Source organism: Garra rufa, chromosome 11 (genome assembly GCF_049309525.1).
Source record: "Garra rufa chromosome 11, GarRuf1.0, whole genome shotgun sequence".
Classification (NCBI taxonomy): domain Eukaryota; kingdom Metazoa; phylum Chordata; class Actinopteri; order Cypriniformes; family Cyprinidae; genus Garra; species Garra rufa.
Genome location: NC_133371.1, coordinates 24,407,228 through 24,425,826, shown reverse-complemented (window position 1 = coordinate 24,425,826; position 18,599 = coordinate 24,407,228). Strand labels below are relative to the sequence as shown.

The window sequence follows — 18,599 nt, the reverse complement described above, 5'->3', positions numbered from 1 at the left end:
ATTAATTAATTGACGTTACACGCGAGTGCCCTTGTTTTAGCAGCACGTGAACGCAGTTTTAATCTACGTGTTGTAAATACAATAAACTATGTCACTAACTTTACTCCTGAAAAAGTCAGTATTTTTCTTATGTCACTTAAATTTAATCGTCTTTGACAGATGATTAGGGTTATAATTAATTGTAATGGTATTTGTTGTTGGAGCCAATGTAACGTTATATATTAAATTACAGATAAAATTATGCATTTTTGTTGTACCAATGTTTTGGAATTTCATTTGTGGTGTATGTCATGTTGAAATTGAGTAAATGCTTGGAAAGGGGTATACATGTTTCTTTATTCTACTTCACCTTGAATGTAATTTATTTGAATTTAACTAAACTATTTATAAATGGGCATCAATAATCATTGTCAATACACTCCAAATGTTACAAGAGATTAATTGTTGTGCAAAAATTGGTATCACCTTTATAGTGACCAAAATGATTACAATAACCAGTTGTTATTGATGTTCAAAAGTGCCTGGAATGACACCCAAATCATTTCAAGTTTTATGTTTAAAATATGCAAACAAAAAGTAATTTGATTTGTTGTATGTTTAAACATAATCAATAATGTGCACATTTTAAATTACAACATGACTAACATTTTATCCAGCATATATGAAATGTTCAAAAAAGAATAGTTATAGATATTTTGTCTGCTTCATAGCCCCATAGGGCCAGAATTAATAGTAATATTTAAAATCACTGTTTTACTTTTTAAATTTCTTCTTTTTGTTATGCTACTTTTCCAGATGACTACAAGAAAGCTAGACGTAAACTACCTCTAGCTGTTGATCACACAGACGTTGATCAGACCGATGGAAGGAACTCACCAATTTCAAAGAAAAAGAAAGTAGGGGTTTGGTTAGATTGTTTGTTTATATTAATGTTTCGCACCACATTTACAAATAAAAGTATATCTTGTAATTGGTAAATGTGTTAGACCTAAGAACATTCTTTTCCCCGGAGAAGATGATGCTGATGCTGATAATAATGAGACAGAAGAACGCCTACATTAACCAAAATTTAAGAGAAGGGTAAGAATCTTCTGCTTTTTAAAATAATAATGTATTTTATCACAGCAGATAAATGACCAAGATATTTTGTACTTTTAAGCAGAATGTATTCCATACCTGATGCTCCAAATATTCCTAGACAGCACAACAAATTAGACCCTGGAAAGCCAAATTAGACCCTAAGCTCTTCCACAGTGCTCCTGACATCCCTAATGATGAGATGGAAGGCATTTAAGGAACAAAGTCAAAAAACAAGTAAGAAGTGTCAGCTTTTTTTAATTACAGTGCATTTTATTACAGCTGTTAAAGGACTAAGATATTTTGTATGTTGCAGGAGGTATGCCTGGCATCATGTTCTCTCTGAGAGCTGTAAATCAAGCACTGAGGCCCTTTTAAGGCATGCCAACGTCGAGGTCAGAAGACCACCCCACAAACGTAGGGATATCCAGGGCACTCTGAACCTTCAAGGCTCCATGAGCCACACTACACCTGGGACATCCAGCAAACATCCAGTTACCAAAGTTGTGAGTATATTGTCTAGCCCTTTTCAGAATGCACTGATAGTGTGTCATGGGATTAGCCTCAGGATCATCTGATTTTGATTAATTCACATTGCCAGTGATTTTTGCAATCTGTGCATGCTCACACACACACACACACACACACACACACACACACACACATAAAAATTCTGTAAAGACATGTGACATCAGGATGTGACAAGTAATGTACAAATAAGTGTTGCGTCTTTTCCACTTTTATGTATATTCCACTTTTTTTCCTCAATTCTTTGTGGAAAAACTACACTATCACTGCTGTTTTTAATTTGATTATATAGTGCTTCATGGGACTGCAGTTATTTCTAAAGCCTTTAAGTACACAGTCTTGTACCTTTTGTCTTTTTGTCCAGTTTTCAAAAATGTTTTTTGTTGTGGAGATTGTCATCACAATTTTTTATATCTCTCTTTATTTAAATGCTTAAAGCATGAATGCACTCTATAAAAGATTTAGAAAATGAAGGAGAGAGAGAACGTTTTATGTATATAGTACCTCAACACAAGCTCAAGGTTGCATAATAAAAACATACACTGAATTTAAAAGAAGTAAAAATAAACAAAATCCCAAGTAGAATTAATCTATACATATTTCACACAGTCATTTTAAGCTAAGTGGTAGTGTGTTCCTGAGATGTGTAAAATTATCTTTTACCCATAGTAGACAGTCAGAATTTGGGCTATTTCAGACAATCTAAACGATGAAGGGCTGGGGGAAGTAAGAAACGATAATTAACTGGAAGATGGGTAGATGGTAAAAGACAATACAGAATGTTTGTCTAAAGGTCATTGGTTCAGTTTTTGTGGTAATATTGTATTTTATCCAATAGCCATGTTACCTGTTACCTGATGCAAAAGCTAATTATACACCATGTGTGCTTGTGTTTTTCAGCGGCTGTGAGGTGCAACTGTCTGACATCTGAGGCCAAAGAAAAATTAATTCATGCCATCATTAAAAGATGGCTATATCTCGCCCCAGACAGAGATGGTGGCCGAAAAGAGAGGATGAAGAATAGAGTGTGTGAGGAGAGTACGACTAGTTAACAGACTTTAGGAATGGATGTTCCAAGGCTCTGTTCAGAGTGCAACTTGTTCATTAACAGAATCATGAATGTTTCAGAGTCATTTGAAGAGTGCTACTTCCTGACCATAAACCTGGACGCTCAAGTGTTATGTGAAGTGAAACTCGATGAGTAGAAACATGGATGTTCAAGTGTATGTCAAGTAAATTTTGTTCCTAATCAGAAACATGGACAGTCAAGCTTTAGACAAAGCATGAAACTTCATGATCAGAAACATGGATGATCAAGTGTTACATTTAAAATAAAACTTCATGAACTAAAACATGGCACAGAACTTCTACTTACTTCATTTTTATTGCAGAACTGACAGGGGAGTGGTATTTCAGAGTTGTTTGAACAACTTTAAAATGTCAGGTGTCAATGCTTTGATGTTAACATGATTAAACATTTGTTAAGAATACTGTCTTTGTTGCGATTATTTATCTAGGAGGTTATGGCTGACATGTGGAACCCATCTGGTCCAGCATATAGGACCAGAATAGAGCCAGCTATGGTTACACAGGTGGCAGAGATATTGATCTCTCATGGCCTTTTTATGGCCCATATTTTGGCTGCCAGGTTTAGTTCACCTGTAGATCAGGCTCAGGTGTGGCTCAGTTTTGGGCATTCTGGTTAAACACTGGTGTTGATATGGTTTACTTAAGGCTGTGTTTTGGTTCAAATGTTACATTTTGATCTGGCCCAATTCAGGGCCAGTTATAGTTAATTTACTTGGCTGAGACTTGGGCCAGTTATGGCCCATGTGTGGCCCTTGTCTGGAATCCAGACCTGGTCCAGTCATGTACCGTAATTCACTGCTGTATTTGGGCCAAGTGAAAGTGGATTGTGTGGCCCATCACTGGGCCAAACCAATTTTGCTATGTGGGTGATGTAGTAATTTTAGTAATCCGTTGAACAAGCTGCATTTTGTGAGCATGCTTGATATATAGGCTGTTGATCTGTGTGTGTTTTGATATGCACAGTGTGTTGCTGCTGTGTTTGTGTGTTTTCAGCGTACTCGGAGGATGACCTTTCGGATGCGTTCTCCAAAGAGAGCTGTATCACCGAGCAGACTCAGTATTTCTTTGAGAACGAGAACAAATCTTTCTCTGGAGCCATGGACTGTGGAAACTGCTCCAGGTGAGGACTGTTTTTCTGTTTGTGTGCGCATAAATCCATCCGCATTCCCTCCGTCAGCGTGTGTGGGAGTGCGAGTGAGCATGTGCAGATGATGTCAGCGCTGTCTTTCTGTCTCTTCCTGGATAATTGCTCATCCCGGTAAGTCATCTCTCCAAGGATCGAGCAGCTCGGCTTTCCTTCTCTCGTTCTTTCCGTCCCCTCTGCCCGCTCCCCGGGTCTGTCCCCGACGTCCAGCCGGCCGTAAATCCCGCCGGCCGTGCTGTTTAATGTAACACCGCTAAAGCGAAACGTGTTGGGGTGGGTGGGGGCGCTGGGCCTGACAGAAACTCTACGCCTTTTTTACGAGCCCCTCGTGTGACTCTGCGTACTATAGTTTTTCTTCCATGTTAACTACTTTAGACATGTAAAGTTTAACAAGAGCCATAAAGAGAAATCCATTTGTGAGATCTCAGGAGCTCGAGACCTGAGCTTCGGCATATGTAATTCAATCTCGCTTGCAGAGACATCAACACCAGCTCAGGCTAAAGGAACGTATGTACTGCAGGAACGGCCAGCAAAAGGATGGCTTAAACAGAACATCAAGGAGACTGCGGCGAATTAGACTTCACATTTCTTTAGACTTGCATTGGTTATCTAAGCTCTGCTTGTCTTCTTTCGGCCCTACAGATACAGAGTGTTTTTGGACAACACACCCCCCTCAGAGGTTATACAAAGCCTCTGTTTTGAAACCTTGTGATCTGCCTTGCTGTCTATTCCCTACATAGACACTAGGGTCGAATCGATACAGAAATTTTGGCTTTAGTACAGTACCTTCTTCTGGTTCCATGGTATCGACAATGAATTAAGTCCTTAGGCAACAAATAAAGAGCCTCATCCAACTGGTGAACTGCAAGGAGTGTCGATAGATTCAATAATTCATGATTTCCCTAGTAAAAAACATCTATTTTATACTAAGTCTAGTTCAAATCTATTAACATATTTACTTACACAAGGCTCTAAATTTACTGGTATAAAAATGATTTTGTTAAAATATGCTCTACCATTTAAAAGCTTGGTGGTGTTGTTGTTGTTTTTCTTTTTTTCCCCTTATTTTTTAAGTCTCTTTCAAGTTATACTTACCAAGGCAGGATCAAAAATACAGTAATATTTTAATGTATTATTACAATTTAAAATAACATAAAATATATTAAGGTTTAAAATACTTAAAAATATTTTTAGTTTAAAATAACTAAAATATTTTAATATATTTTAAAACATGATTTATTCCTGTGATGCAACCCTGAATTTTCAAGGTAATTGCAACTTTTTATCTTACAATTCTGACTTTTTTTCTTACAATTGCGAGTTTACATCTTGTAATTCTGACCTTTGTTCTTAGAATTGTGATATAGAAACTCGCAATTGCGAGTTATAAAGTTAGAATTGTGAGATAGAAACTCACAAATCTGAGAAATAAAGTCGCAATTGTGTGTTATAAAGTCAGAATTTTAAGATATAAACTCTGACTTTATAACATACATTTACAAGTTAAGTCAGAATTGTGAGATAAAACTTCTCTGAATTGCGAGTTTATATTTTGCAATTTTTACTTTTTTTTGTCAAACTCACAATTCTGACTTTTTCTTTGAATTGCACGTTTATATTTTGCAATTTTGACACTTTTTCTTCGAATTGCCAGTTTGTATCTTGCAATTCTGCCTTTTTAACACACAATTGCAAGTTAAATCAGAATTCTGAGGTAGAAACTCGCAATTCTTTGAACGTAGTCTGTTTTTCCCCTCAAAACTGGACTTTATAATTACCAATTGTGAATTTTTATCTCATAAATTTTGACTTCTTTCTCGCAATTGCGAGTTTACATCTTGCAATTCTGACATTTCTTCTCAGAATTGTGAGATATAAACTTGAAAATCTGAGAAATAAAGTCGCAGTTCTGAGAAATGAAGAATTGGGATATAAACTCATAATTCTGACTTTATAACACACAATTGCAAGTTAAGTCAGAATTATGTAAAGTAAGAATTGTGTGATATAAACTTACAATTTTGACTTTTTAACACAGCTGCGAATTCTGACAGAATTGTGTGATATAAACTCACAATTTTGACTTTTTAACACAGTTGCGAGTTATGACAGAATTGTGAGATATAAACTCGCAAATCTAAATTTTTATTCTCAGAATTGTGTGATATAAACTCATAATTGCGAGTTATAGATTCATAATTGAGACAAACTTGCAAATCTGAGAATTAAAGTCGCAATTCCAAGAAATACTCGCAATTCTGAGACTTTTTTATCACACAATTCTGACTTTTTCCTCGCAATTTTGAAGTTTGTTCTCAGAATTGTGAGATATAAACTCACAATTGCGAGTTATAAAGTCAGAATTGTGAGATGTAAACTTGAAAATTCTGAGAAATAGTCAGAATTGTGATATATAAACTCATATTTCTGACTTGATCACACAATTTGATTTTGAAGTCAGAATTGTGAGATATAAACTCACAAATCTGACTTTTTTTCCTCAGAATTGCGTGACATAAACCCACAATTCTGAGAACTTTATATTTTGCGATTCTTATTTTATAACACACAATTGCGAGTTTATATCTCACAATTCTTAGAAAAAAAGTTAGAATTGCATGAAAAAAGTTAGAATTTTAAGTTTTCATCTCACAATTCTGAATTTATTTCTTGCAATTGTGACTTTATATCTTACAATTCTTAGAAAAAAGTCAGAATTGCATTAAAAAAGTTAGAATTTTAAGTTTTCATCTCACAATTCTGAATTTATTTCTTGCAATTGTGACTTTATATCTTACAATTCTTAGAAAAAAAGTCAGAATTGCATTTAAAAAATTAGAATTTTAAGTTTTCATCTCACAATTCTAACTTTATTTCTTGCAATTATGACTTTATGTCTTACAATTCTTAGAAAAAAAGTCAGAATTGCATTTAAAAAATTAGAATTAAGTTTTCATCTCACAATTCTGAATTTATTTCTTGCAATTGTGACTTTAGATCTTACAATTCTTAGAAAAAAGTCAGAATTGCATTAAAAAAGTTAGAATTTTAAGTTTTCATCTCACAATTCTGAATTTATTTCTTGCAATTGTGACTTTATATCTTACAATTCTTAGAAAAAAAGTCAGAATTGCATTTAAAAAATTAGAATTTTAAGTTTTCATCTCACAATTCTAACTTTATTTCTTGCAATTATGACTTTATGTCTTACAATTCTTAGAAAAAAAGTCAGAATTGCATTTAAAAAATTAGAATTAAGTTTTCATCTCACAATTCTGAATTTATTTCTTGCAATTGTGACTTTATATCTTACAATTCTTAGAAAAAAAAGTCAGAATTGCATTTAAAAAATTAGAATTTTAAGTTTTCATCTCACAATTCTAACTTTATTTCTTGCAATTATGAGTTTGTATCGGAATTCTGAGAAAAAAGGTCAGAATTGTGAGATAAAACGCAATAACCTTTTTTTTTATTCAGTGGCAGAAACAGGCTTCCATACAATTTAGTGTACCCTCGCTGAATAAAAATATAAATTTCTTAAAAATAAAAAAAACTTTTGAATGGTAGTGTATATTCTGGATTTGATTTATAGATAAGTAGAAACAATTATGATGTCCAATTCAGTAAATGTGTTAAACATATGTAATAAATCCATCAAACAATGCTTACATTGCAGTCACAAAGCTGGGTCAGAAAATTGCTCGCAGTGCTTTAACACAAAATAAGATATTTTGAACAAGGTGTTTTTTGCCCATACAATAAAAGTCTGTGAGGTCCAGTGTTGTAACACACATTTGTAGTGACATCAGTTTAAGTGATGACAGAATGTTCATTTTTGTGTGAAATAACCTTTTAAAATGATGTCCCAGTATGCATCCCACTAGGCTTTGGCACATCTCTATAGTTTCTCACAGGATGTTTTTCATGGAGACCACAAAAACCCACCTGAAGCACTCTTGTGTGCTCTTATAACCTCTGCTGCTCTCATGAATAAAGCATTCCTCAGAGGGCAGACAGATGTGAGCCACTGAACTTTAGGACTCCATGCTTCCCTGTGATCATCAAGCCCTCCATGTGTGTGTGCATATGTGTTTGTGTGAGTGTGACCCCGATGGCCGCTATGATCTGAGGCTCGTTATGCACCGCCGAGCATGCTGGGTAGCGGTAAACAGCCTGTGATTACCGAGAGAGCAGGTGATGTGTAACAAAGAACTTTTACGCATACATATACGTTTACATGCACACAGGCCGGTGCAAAAACCCGTGTCACTCTGTTTTAAAGAGAGGGAGGAGAGCTGTAAAAGAGAACAAGAGAACGCTATAAAGAAAACTCATGGCTGAAACTCGTTCGGTGATGACAGTACGTAACAAGCTGCCAACCGACGCAGATTTCCAATATAATATACTCATCTCCTGTTACACTTACTAAAGACTTCCACACATGTTGGGACGGTTGTGGATATGGAAGATGTGTAAAATTGATTCCTGACAAAGAGCTTATGCTGACTTACGCAAAATGTTTAGAGTCGGCAGTCGTTTACGCTTGCTTATGTTTACTGCTCCTTCTTTAATAGGTGGTCTCTCTGAGGTTTATGTCTGCTTAGTTTAGGGATGCATTAACCATGATACCTGACTTATGATATAAGCTGTTGAGAACTGTGAGAACTGTTTGTATGAATGACTTTGCTGTTTCCCTACCTTTTTTCTAAGGATGTACCGGGCGGAGAAGCTTCCAAACACAAATTTGGTTTTTCTGATCTCTGACGCAAAGAGTTCCTGCCTGTCCTGCGATCCTAAACCGCTGAGACAAGCTGAGCAGCCCTGTATCCTTCACGTGATTCACTTGTTGTTTCTTACAGTTTCATCTTGTTGTCTTCAATGAAGTCATGGTTTTTATTCTTAAAGAATGCGTGACGTATGTATTTATTTGATATTTTGCATTAAATTAATCAAACTTTGAAATTAAATAAATAAATGCTGCTCTTTTGAACTTTGTTAATCAAACAGTCCTAAAAAGTTAATTAAAATATCTCTATTTAATCAAAAAAAAAATAAGAAGCAGAACTTTTTTCAACATAATGACATTAATAATAAGGTATCTTAATTTTGATAATAATTATAAATGTTTCTTGAGCAGCAAAGCAGCATATTAGGATGATTTCTGAAGGATCATGTGACACTGAAGACTGAAGTAATGATGCTGAAAATTCAGCTTTGCATCACAGGAATAAATTAGATTTTAAAATATATTGAAAAAGAAAACAGTTAATTCACATTGTAACTAGATGGGTAAAGTTCGCAGACAAACTTGGAAGTTGGCTTGAGAAAGACTTTGAAAAGCTTAAAGTTTGAATTAGATGAAATTGAAGTTTTTAGCATAATCAGCATGTTGCTACCATGATTTAGGATGGTTTTAGCCATGTTGCTGGCATGATTAGCATGGTTTAGCCATGTTGCTAGCATGATTTAGTGTGAATTAACATGTCACTAGCATGATTTAACATGAATTAGCATGTCTCTAGCATGATTTAGCATGTTGCTAGCATGATTCGAGCATGATTACCATGTTTCTAGCATGATTAGCATGTTACTAACATGTTATTAGCATGGTTTCCATGTTACTGGGATGCTGTTAGCATGATCAGCATGTTACTAGCATGTTACAATCATGATTCTAGTATTGTTAGCAAGATATTAACATGTTTATAGCATGATTAGCATGTTACTAACATGTTGTTATCATGATTAACATGGTACTAGCATTTGGTAACACGATTGGCAAGTTATTAACATGTTACTAGCCTGATTCTGACATAATCAACATAATACTAGCATGATTAATATGTTACCAGCATGTCTAGCATAACACTAGCGTGTTTCTAGCATGTTTCTAACATGATTAAGATGTTGTTAGCATGTTGTTAGCATGTTTAGCAAGTTATTTGCATGCTGTTAGCTTGTTATTAGCCTGTTGGTAACATGATTAACAAATTACTAGCTTGATACTAGCATGATTAGCAAATTACTAGCATCGCTAACTTGTTTCTAGCATGATTAACATGTGAGTAGCATTGTTAGCGTGAGTATCATGTTATTAGCACGATTAACATGTTGTTGAGCAAGTTACTAGCATGTTGTTAGCTTGTTTGAAACATGATTAGCATGTAACTAGCATGTTGTTAGCATGATTAGCAAGTTACAAGCAAGCTGTTTGCACATTTCTATGCTAGTCTAGTTACAACCAGTTAAAACCAGTTGATTCAAGGAAAAAGCTTAAAACCAGCTTAGGCTGGTTGCTTATTCTTGGGTGGTTTAGCAGGTTACTAGCAAGCTGTTAGCATGTTTCTATGCTAGTCCAGTTACAACCAGTTAATTTAGAAAAAAAAATGTCTTAAAAACAGCTAAAACCAGTTTAGACTGGTTGCCTAGTCTTAGCTGGTTCAGCAAGTTATTGTGAAGCTGTTAGTATGTCTCTATGCTAGTCCAGTTAAAACTGATAAAAACCAGCCTAGGCTGGTTGCCTAGTCTTAGCTGGTTTAGCAGGTTACTAGCCAGCTGTCTGCATGTTTCTATGCTAGTCCAGTTAAAACCAGCTAAAACCAGTTGATTCAAGGAAAAAGCTTAAAACCAGCTTAGACTGGTTGCTTATTCTTAGCTGGTTTAACACGTTACTAGTAAGCTGTTAGCATGTTTCTATGCTAGTCAAGTTACAACTAGCTAAAACCAGTTGATTCAGGGAAAAACTGCTTAAAACCAGCTTAGACTGGTTGCTTATTCTTAGCTGGTTTAACACGTTGCTAGCAAGCTGTTAGCATGTTTCTATGCTAGTCTAGTTACAACTAGCTAAAACCAGTTGATTCAGGGAAAAACTGCTTAAAACCAGCTTAGACTGGTTGCTTATTCTTAGCTGGTTTAACACGTTACTAGCAAGCTGTTAGCATGTTTCTATGCTAGTCAAGTTACAACCAGTTAATTTAGAAAAAAAAATGTCTTAAAAACAGCTAAAACCAGTTTAGATTGGTTGCGTAGTCTTAGCTGGTTCAGCAAGTTACTCTGAAGCTGTTAGTATATCTCTATGCTAGTCCAGTTAAAACCAGTTAAAACTGATAAAAACCAGCTAAAACCAGCCTAAGCTGGTTGCCTACTCTTAGCTGGTTTAGCAGGTTACTAGCCAGCTGTCTGCATGTTTCTATGCTAGTCAAGTTAAAACCAGCTAAAACCAGTTGATTCAGGGGAAAAAACTGCTTGAAACCAGCTTACACTGGTTGCTTATTCTTACCTGGTTTAGCACGTTACTAGCAAGCTATTAGCATGTTTCTATGCTAGTCCAGTTACAACCAGTTAATTTAGAAAAAAATGTCTTAAAAACAGCGAAAACCAACTTAGACTGGTTGCCTAGTCTTTGCCTAGTCTTAGACTGGTTGCCTAGCTGGTTCAGCAAGTTACTCTGAAGCTGTTAGTATGTCTCTATGCTAATCCAGTTAAAACTGATAAAAAAACCCCAGCTAAAACCAGCCTAAGCTGGCTGCCTAGTCTTAGCTGGTCTTAGCCTAGTCTATGCTAGTCCAGTTAAAACCAGCTATTACTAGTTGATTCAGTAAAAAACTGCTAAAAAAATAGCTAAAACCAGCTTAGACTGGTTGCCTAGTCTAAGCTTGTTTAAGCTGAAAATAGCTGGTTTAAGCCTAGTTGGTCTTGTAGCAGGACTCCCAGCATGACCTTGACCTGAGTTTGGTGGTTGTAGCTTGAAAACACCAGGAGATACACTTTCAAATTTAGTCTGAGAAGAAGAAGAATAGATGAAATAGTAGATCAGTAAGTTGGCTTTCTCAAACCAACTTAATGATACTTCACTGTAAGTACGAAAGAAATGAGTCTTAAATGGGTCTTGAATTAGTCTTCACGAATCTAAGTCTACCCAACCCTTTTTTTCGAAGTTTTGGCTGTTGTCCTTATCGATTTCTTTCAGCTATTGGTCCTGATCCATGTGTGCTGACCCAGAACCCTCGGTACAGGAAAGGACCAGACGTCTGCTTTGACAACAACATAGATGTAAGTTAATACTAATATGAGCAGTGCTCAAAATGCATCATTCAATACTTGTTTTTCTTCTTCTTTTTTTAACTAACATTAATTTTCCTTTCTGTTTGCACGTTGAATGCTCATTGGTTGCTCATCATGCCTGTCACTGCTAGGATGAGCCTTTGTGTTCAATCAGTGGCTCTTCTTCTTTGACCTATTACCTGCCCATCATTTTGCTGCTGTTTCTGCTTTGTGTTTGATGGTCAGTTTCATCTTATTGCTTTGCTGCCATTCATATCTCTTTTTAACTCTAACTAGCCTGCTGGACTTTCATTAATATGTGGTTGTCAAGGGACTAGACGTAGGTTAAAATGCCCTATATTGTTTAGTCAGTGCCTCAGTATGGACTTAGAGGCAGGACGCCACGGCTTTCCTCCTGCTGTGAAAGTAGGAAGTGCATTTTCAGCTAGTTCCCTGAGAGATTTTCTGTGGAATAAACATAGGAAACTCCAGATGTGTTTCCGTCCTAGGGTTGATGATACGCCCCTATGCTTCTCAAACCTGGGGCGTCCCAGGACTTTCGTTGGCAAGCCCTTCATGCACATACTGTAGCACGCAAGCCTTGTTTCAGAAGACCAGAGCGTAGTCCATCAGTCAGAGTCGTGCATTATTTTTACAGCAGAGTTTTTGCATGCATGACATTGATTTGATTCATTCCCTTTCAGTTCAGCCAAAACATGTTTTGATATTTATTTTTCATATAGCAGACTGTCTATTGATTGAGTTGCATTCTTTATGGATGTTCTTCCTGCTGCAAAATCCAACTGAAACTGGGTTCTGATGATACTGCTTGTTTTACTTGGTTTCAAGCTGATCAAAGTTATATAAGCTTATTGTAAACTCAAACTAAACTATAAAAAAACTTTGTAAATAAGTAAACAAACAAACATTTCCCATTTTCGTTTAGATTAACTTGGTGTACTAAAATAATTAAAACTGAAATAAAAGTTTATAAAAAATCTACACAAATGACAAAAAGACATAATAAATTGGGTGGGTAGAAAATATAATATATATATTTAAAAAAAAATCAAGAAAATCTCACTGATATTATGAGTATTATACATTTTTTTTATTTTGTATTTTCAGTTTTCATTTTAATTTACTTTTAGTAATTTTGTTTTGTGCTTTTCATCATTTTTATTTTTTTACATTTTAATTATTATTATTAATTTGTTTTTTTATTTTATATTTTTCATTTTAATTTACTTTTAGTAATTTTGTTTTGTGCTTTTCGTCATTTTTATTTATTTGTTTTCCGTTTTGCATTTTATTATTGTTATTATTTAATTTGCTTTTTATTTGTATATTTTCTGTTTTTATTTGAATTTACCTTTAGTAATTTTGCTTTGTGCTTTTTGTCATTTTTATTTATTAGTTTTTTGTTTTGCATTTTATTATTATTATTATTATTATTAAATTTTTTTTTTCAGTTTTCATTTTAATTTACTTTTAGTAATTTTGTTTGGTGCTTCTCATCATTTTTATTTATTAGTTTTTTGTTTTGCATTTTATTATTATTATTATTAAAATTTTTTTTTCAGTTTTCATTTTAATTTACTTTTAGTAATTTTGTTTGGTGCTTCTCATCATTTTTATTTATTAGTTTTTTGTTTTGCATATTATTATTATTATTATTTAATTCATTTTTTATTTTCAGTTTTCATTTTAATTTACTTTTAGTCAATTTGTTTTGTGCTTTTTGTCATTTTTATTTATTAGTTTTTTGTTTTGCATTTTATTATTATTATTATTATTATTAAATTATTTTTTTATTTTCAGTTTTCATTTTAATTTACTTTTAGTAATTTTGTTTGGTGCTTTTCATCATTATTTATTAGTTTTTTGTTTTGCATTTTATTATTATTATTATTATTATTTAATTCGTTTTTTATTTTCAGTTTTCATTTTAATTTACTTTTAGTAAATTTGTTTTGTGCTTTTTGTCATTTTTATTTATTTGTCATTATATTTGTCATTTTTATATTTATTTTTTTGTTTTGCAAAAAACATAAATTAATAATAATTATTATTAATAATAACTTTTTTATTTTATATTTTCAGTTCTTTTTGAATTTACTTTTAGTAATTTTGTTTTATGCTTTTCATCATTTTTATTTATTTGTTTTGCATTTAATTATTAATAATGAGCTTTTTTCTATTTTCATTTAAATTTAGTGACTTTGTTTTGTGCTTTTCATCATTTTTATTTGTTTTTGCATTTTATTATTATTATTTAATTTTTTCAAATATATGTTTAATATTTCTGACGATACAGGTAACTCACGATTCAATTCTGTGGCGATATGTGGCCCACGATATCGATAATATCGCGATTCACGATATCTACGATATTCAATATATTGGAAGAAATTTCATCAACGATATATCACGATATATGTGACTGAAAAAGAAAAAAATACCCATAATAAGGAAATCTTATGCATTTATTAATGCCAACATTTCCAACACTGTGCAAAGAAATATGCATTTGCATAATAACTCACTGCCTCCTGGTCTTAAATGTAAACACTGTACAGCTAGACAGATAAAAGTGCCTGAACATTAAAAAACAACATGAACATTAACTAACATGTGTAAACCATGATACTGAAACGTCAGTAGTAAGTTACTGTAAAGTGCTTTATGTTAACCTGGACAGTGGTCTCATCAAGGCATATTCTTCTTGAGGAACACTAACGCCTGTTTCACACATACTCCGTCTGCAGTGCGTATGCAGTCCGTGTGCGTTAAGTATGCGATGCAGAAGCAGCACGGACTGCATACGCACTGTATACGGAGTATGTGTGAAACAGGCGTAACTGATCAGCATGCTCAACTAGCGGGTGCGTCTTTGATTTGTTTTTCGTTATCTTCCGCCATTCTTCTCACTTCTCTTTTTTTTCTGCGCTTCTTCTCTGATGTTGTAAGATAACTTGTGTTCTTCACTGGCCGCTGCTTCCGCCACTTTACGCCTGTTTACTCGAACAGCGCCCCCCGCAAACAGAATGGTAGATATTGGGTAGTGACAGTGACACTGACGACGGGTAAATTAATCATTTGTGTTGTAATAAAATATCGATATTGGCCGTTAGTGTATCGATTATTAATTGTGACAGAGAGCACAACAATATATTGCAATATCGATTTTTTTCCCCCCACCCCTACTATGTAGCTTTCATTTATTTCACTTTTCAATTTTTAGTTTTCTTTGCACTTTAACCAAAACTTTTTTTTTATTTGATTTAGTTTGCTAAGGCAACATTTCTAAGATTTCTAATAAATGTTTCTCTTTTAGTTTAGGTTTTTCACCTAGTATTTCTATTTAATTTTATTTCAGCCTTGCTTCAATTTTAGTTTTAGTTAACAATACAACACTGGTTAAAGCAGACCACCTTGAACCCAAAACAAACCAGATGTGATGTTTTAGAAATCAGTTGGAAACCTTTAAGCTGCTTTGTCTGAACTGAAATGACCTGAGTGTATTATGAACTTGTGTTTATGTGAGGTGAAAGTCACTAACGTCTCTGTATTGACCGCAGGAGGATGCATCCGACTGTGGTGGTGGCTGCAGTTTGAGTCCGTCTCTCTGGCCGATGTTGGCTCTTCAGCTCCTTCTACTCTGGCTGCTTACTGGAAACAGAACCTATTTGTCCTGACCAGAGCAAACCTACAGACTACAAACAACTACTAAACTGCTTACTGAACTGCCTATTATACCGACTACAACATAGCCACACTTCGACTATATGACCTAAGATTGTTTGTTAGTCAACCCAAAACAGTACTAACGACTAATGCAGATACAAACTCTACTGTAAAATTGACTCATTGACTCACTGCCAAATACTGCCCTCTCAGACCAACTCAAAAAAGCAACACAGTCAGACACGAGAGACGTATATACGCTTGTTTTTTTGACTTTGGAACACACAGAACCACATTATGACCACAGAAATGGTTCATGCTAAATGTTTAGTGCCACAAACAGGCTAATATAATGTGTCAACTATGTGGTCAGAGACGGCTCGCAGCACCAGCCTGGATCTGAAGCAGGGTTTAATGGTACAGGAAAGACTGTTCAGCTCTGGAGCTCATTATGAATTCTGCTGGAAGTGAGCTTTGCACCAGTAGTAGGTCAGTGATGTCACACCTGAGCCCTTTAGGCCCGTCGAGGGCCGTTTTTCTTGTTTTATGTTCTTTGATTTCTTTGGTATGTGCAGGAGGGGAAATCTCATAAAGAAGTCACATTTCACCTCAAAATTAAAAGATTTATATACAAATAAATATAAATATACACAGTACCATTCAAAAGTTTGGGATCAGTAAGAATTTTGTAATGCTTTTGAAAGACGTTCTTCCATTTATTATTCAAGAATTCAGCAAAATATTATTACAATGTAATATTATCGTAATTTAAACATCAAAATATTACAATTATTAGTGTTTACTGTCATGTTTGATTAATACATCTTTGCTGAAAAATATTTAAATAATTATTAAAAATATTTTAAATAATGTAATATATACATATCTAATCTTACTGACCCCAAAGTTTTGAACAGTGGTGTTGTGTGAGTGTGCGCTTTAAAAAATATTTATTTACAATTTAAATAATATATTATCTATTATTTTTCAAATACTTACATTTTACAATATTATTTTGCATTTCATATTAGAATAAGTAGAAAGGTTTTGGGAGAAATTCATTGTCTTGAAAATAAAATCACAAAATAACTTACAGTCAGTACTATGGAAGCCCATTTCCGCCACTAAATAAAAAAAAGGTAATTGTGACTTTTTATAAACTCACAGTTTTGACTTTTTTTCTCGTAATTGCGAGATATAAACTCGCAATTCTGACTTTTTTTTCTCAGAATTGTGTGATACAATTCTAAGACAAAAAGTCAAATTTGTGAGTTTATATCGCGCAATTCTGAGAAAGTCCAAATTGTGAGTTTGTATCAGGCAATTCTGAGAAAAAAAGTCTAAATTGCAAGTTTATATCACGCAATTCTGAGAAAAAAAAGTCAAATGGCGAGTCTGTAATCGCATTTCTGAGAAAAAAAAGTTAAAACTGTGAGTTTATATCACGCAATTCTGAGAAAAAAGTCCAAATTTTGAGTTTGTATCACGCAATTCTGAGAAAAAAGTCCAAATTTTGAGTTTGTTTCACGCAATTCTGAGAAAAAAAGTCCAAACTGTGAGTTTATATCACGCAATTCTGAGCAAAATGTCCAAACTGTGAGTTTATATCACGCAATTCTGAGCAAAATGTCAAAACTGCAAGTTTATATCATGCAATTCTGAGAAAAAAAAGTCCAACCTGCAAGTTTATATCACGCAATTCTGAGAAAAAAGTCCAAATTGCGAGTTTGTATCATGCAATTCTGAGAAAAGTCAGAATTGCGAGATTTAAACTCGCATTTGTGAATAACCTTTTTTATTTTTTATTCAGTGGCGGAAACTGGCTTCCATACAGTATAGAGTTTGTTCACACAGAAAATTATTTTTTAATTTTAATTAATTCATTTATTTATTAAAATTTTTTGAGGTGACATATGACCTGGACATTTCTTGCCAGTTTTTGTGAGATTCACCCAGTGTGATTTTCAATTGGTGCAAATTTTATTATTATTTTGTTATGCTAGGACTGTGGGCTTAGCATTTTTGTTCCCGATTATAAACATCTCTGAGATCACCCACTAACTCAACCATCTGATGTACCTGTCTGTAATCATCTGATATAAGCGTTAGAAAAGAAGCGCCATGTCAAATGTCACGATTCACTAAGGAAACTTTCCTTAGCGATCAAAAACCACATACGAGTGCATCATCTGATGCGAAACGCAGATGACTCTAAAGACTGAACAGGCTCCAATTAGTATAGCCTTCGCCTTTTTTTAGTTCTGTGGAAGTCACACGCTTGCGTCCAAGTGTCCAGAGCATGTCGAATGTGCTTTGTTCCCTCCCTATCCTGTCAGCAGGGCCCCCGCTATCAGACGCTTGCGTGTTTTACTGTATGTCGTCCAGATACTTCATCCGTCAGATTTTGTTCCAGCACGACAGACATGATATCACAAGCGTGTCAGATATTACATCCACATGTTGAACCGCTATGCGAAAACACAGCACATGACAGATTATAAAAACGCTCAACCCTAGAGAATTGTGCTGTTATAATGGTTGAACGTATGTTTGTTTTATTTATTTGTTTGATAGAAGGTCCGTGCATGAGATTAGACGATATCAATCAAAGCTATTGCCAATGGGGGAACATTTCCGTGTTCCTTTGAATGTTCTGGAAGAAGAACAAAAAACAATGGCAATGCCTAGAGCTATGAAAAATGAAATATGTATCCATCACAATCCAAAGGCCAAGCATCCAAGAATAAAATAACATGCTTCTCTCTTGGTTTCAGGGAAGTTTTAACATTTGACGGCATAAAGCATTGTCTGTTTTAAAATATAAACTAACAATCAGTGTTTGCATGAGTTCTATGGCTTTTTATTCATGCAAAAAAAAAAAAAAAAAATTACGATGGCTTTATTAGACTGTATGGAGCTTTATAGTTTTTGATGAGGAGGTTGTTAAAGTGATGTAATTACAGTGATGATATTAAGTGCAACCGATTGTGGTGATTGCCAAATGAGAATGAAACGTAAAGAAACGCACGGG

The 18,599-nt window shown here is 34.3% G+C and overlaps 1 long non-coding RNA gene across 1 annotated transcript; it reads left to right on the top strand.

Moving 5' to 3' along the window:
- The first annotated feature begins 1,022 nt into the window (after positions 1–1,022).
- LOC141345118 (uncharacterized) lies at positions 1,023–3,051 on the top strand. The gene is made up of 4 exons (XR_012356941.1): positions 1,023–1,080; positions 1,163–1,314; positions 1,394–1,583; positions 2,506–3,051. It is a non-coding gene; the product is annotated as an uncharacterized lncRNA (long non-coding RNA).
- The last annotated feature ends 15,548 nt before the right edge of the window (positions 3,052–18,599 follow it).